At 35.9% G+C, this 3,254-nt stretch overlaps 1 non-coding gene across 1 annotated transcript; it reads left to right on the forward strand.

Annotated features, from left to right (window-relative positions):
- Nucleotides 1-2,529: 2,529 nt before the first annotated feature.
- Nucleotides 2,530-2,635, forward strand: LOC143411894 (U6 spliceosomal RNA). Its single transcript, XR_013092906.1, has one exon. It is a non-coding gene; the product is annotated as a U6 spliceosomal RNA (small nuclear RNA).
- The last annotated feature ends 619 nt before the right edge of the window (nt 2,636-3,254 follow it).

The following is a 3,254-nucleotide window of genomic DNA, read 5'->3' on the forward strand; positions in this document are numbered from 1 at the left end:
AACTTCTTTTAAAGAGAAAAGGAATTAACATTTATTGAGTATCTACTATACAGGAGACAGAGGCACAATTAATCATAATGATAACGATAATATTCAGTAATACAATGCTTATCTCATGAAGTTATTATGAGAATTAAGAATTGTATTACTGTCCTCATTTATAAAATGAGGAACTTAAGCTTAAGGAGATGAGGCAACTTGCTTGAGATGAACTGGGTTTCAAACCCAGATCTATCTAAATCCAGCACCTTTTATATAGTATATTAGAGAAATGGGGAACTGACTCACATGGCGTAACTTGGACCTGATACAGTCAGATAAGGATGAGAAAAAATGAGTTTTTAAGTATATTATTAATTTCATCTCAAATTTTCAATACATTTAGACTATGAATGTAGATTTCAATGAAACTTTGGAGACCATTTCATGAGCTGAGAATACTATACATGTCATTGTTTCATTCTATTTGTAGTCTTTGTTACCAAAAAGAGTTACATGATAAATTTTATATTAATAGATAACTAGCCTTAATTTTAAGCAGAAATTTTCTTTTTAAATCTAATAGGCAAAATATATAGTCTTATTTTTTAAATTATTTGCTTTTGACTAAGAAAGAATAAATATAAAACCTAGCTGTATTGACTTTCAGACCCCTTTTAACTAGTTATTTAAGACTCAGTCCAAATGTTTCCTCTATCCTTGGAGTTAGGGGGTCACAAGTATTTGTTTGTAGGAGGATTCAACCAATCAGCAGTCTCAGGATTGGGAAGCCAAAGTCTCTCCAACAGTGCCTTATAAAGCAAATGAACTTAGGAATTTAAAACTAGCTTCTTTCTTCAAAGGATGTTCTTTCCTCCCCATGAAAACTGGGTTGGAAAAATAAAAATTTATTCACTCTTTTGTTTCCTTTTCTTTTTCTTCTTCTCAGTACTTGGGATTAAAACCAGGGGCACTTAACAACTGAGCCATATTTCCAGTCCTTGTTATTTATTATTTTGATGGAGTCTTGCTAAGTTGGTTAGGGCTTTGCTAAGTTGCTGAGGTTGGCTTTGAACTCCCGTTCCTCCTGCCTCAGTCTCCCAAGCCACTGGGATTATAGGCATGCACCCGCCACCTTGCCCAGGTTTACTTTTTAATTTACTTTTTAAAAAAAGTCTCTTGGGCCTTTTAGTCAGCACTTGCCACCCAGAATTTCTCTCAATCTATTCATTTCAACTCCTAAAATGAAATCACAATCCTCACTGATCAATCTGGTTCAAAAACACACATATATTCTCAATATTAGATAAATGCATATTAATATCTCCACTTAGAAAATCCTCTTATTTTAAAAAGGTAACAAATTGGATTTATTGTAGCCATATATCATTAAATATACAAAAGAAGGCATTTGTCCTCAGTTAAGAAACCATGCAAATCAGCTGCTCTAAGACTTTATTTCACTATTGTCAGAATGGCAATCACCAAGAATACAAGAAACAATGAATGTTGGTGAGGATGTGGGGGAAAAGGCACACTCATACATTGCTGGTGGGACTGCAAATTGGTGCAACCATTATGGAAAGCAGTATGGAGATTCCTCAGAAAACTGGGAATGGAACCACCATTTGACCCAGCTATCCCACTCTTCAGCTTATACCCAAAGGACTTAAAATCAGCATACTATAGTGACACAACCACATCAGTGTTTATAGCAGCTCAATTCACAATAGCTAGACTATGGAGCCAACCTAGATGTCCCTCAATAGATGAATGGATAAAGAAAAGTGGTATATATAGGTATATATATTCAATGTAATATTACTCAGCTTTAAAGAAGAGTGAAATTCTTATGGCATTTGCCAGTAAATGGATGGAGTTGGAGAATATCATGCTAAGCGAAATAAGCCAATCTCAAAAAAACAAAGTCCAAATGTTTTCTCTAATATGCAGATGCTAATTCACAATAAGGTGTGGGGGGGTGGCATTAGAGAAGAATAGCGTTACCTTAGAGATTAGATTAGGTAGAAGGAAGTGAAGAGAGGGGAAGGGAGGGGATGTGGGGATAGGAAAGATAGGAGAATGAAATAGACGTTTTTACTTTATGTATATATGTGACTACATGACCAATATGATTCTGCAACATGTCACTCAGAAGCATGAGAAATTATATCCCATCTATGTATGATATATCAAAGTGCATAAATGCATTCTACTGTCATGTATAGCTAATTAAAACAAATAAAAATTTTAAAAAAGAAGAAGTCTAGGGGGAAAGTGTGTCCTCCCTGTAAGCTGACCTGCACTGTATACCCCACCCAGAGAAACACCATAGGGAGGGCAGAGGTTAAATAGACCCATAATATCAAGTCTTGGTAAGCGTGTAGGGAACAGGCATTCTTGTTAGGAGTGTATGCTGAAACCTCCTCTTTGTGGTGTCATTTGGTGAATATTGATCAATATTTAATATAAACATATTTTGCATATTAACCCTATGTGTTAGTCAGTTTTGCATTCTGTGACCAAAATATCTGATAAGAACAACTTAGAGTGCCACTTCGGCAGCATATATACTAAAATTGGAACGCTTCAGAGAAGATTAGCATGGTCCCTGTGCAAGAATGACACAGAAATTCATGAAGCAGTCCATATTGTGTTTTTTTTTTAATATTTATTGTTTTAGGTTTTGGTGGACACAACATCTTTATTTTATTTTTATGTGGTGCTGAGGATCGAACCCAGCGCCCCGCGCATGCCCGGCAAGCGCGCTACCGCTTGAGCCACATCCCCAGCCCCATATTGTGGTTTTTTTTTTTTTTTTTTTTTTTTTTTTTTTTTAAGAAAAACTTAAAGGAGGGAAAGACCCACAAAAAAAAAATCCAACAATAGTGTTGTATTCTCTGGACATCTCTTAGCCCAGTCAAGTTGACTCATAAAACTAACCATCACAAGAACCAGAGACCTTCCTAATACAAACCTACATATATAAGATTGAAAAGAACATTTTCACCTGAGCATTTCCACAAGAAGCTATCAAAGAACTCCAACTAATATTCCCACCTTTTGGGCCATGCTCAGAATAAGAGGTCCTTAGGATCTGAGTCTGCTCTGTGACAGTAACCAGGGTGGGAGAAAGGGCTACAGGAGAGGCTCCAGCAATTCTTTCCTTCATACTGGGAGTGATGATTAGGACGTAGGCAATCTAAAACTACAAATTTTCACTGTACCACCCTCATTCATTGCTTTTATTTATATTTATTTCTTACTTACCAGGT

The sequence above is a fragment of the Callospermophilus lateralis genome, chromosome 12 (assembly GCF_048772815.1).
Source record: "Callospermophilus lateralis isolate mCalLat2 chromosome 12, mCalLat2.hap1, whole genome shotgun sequence".
NCBI classification, from domain to species: Eukaryota; Metazoa; Chordata; class Mammalia; order Rodentia; family Sciuridae; genus Callospermophilus; species Callospermophilus lateralis.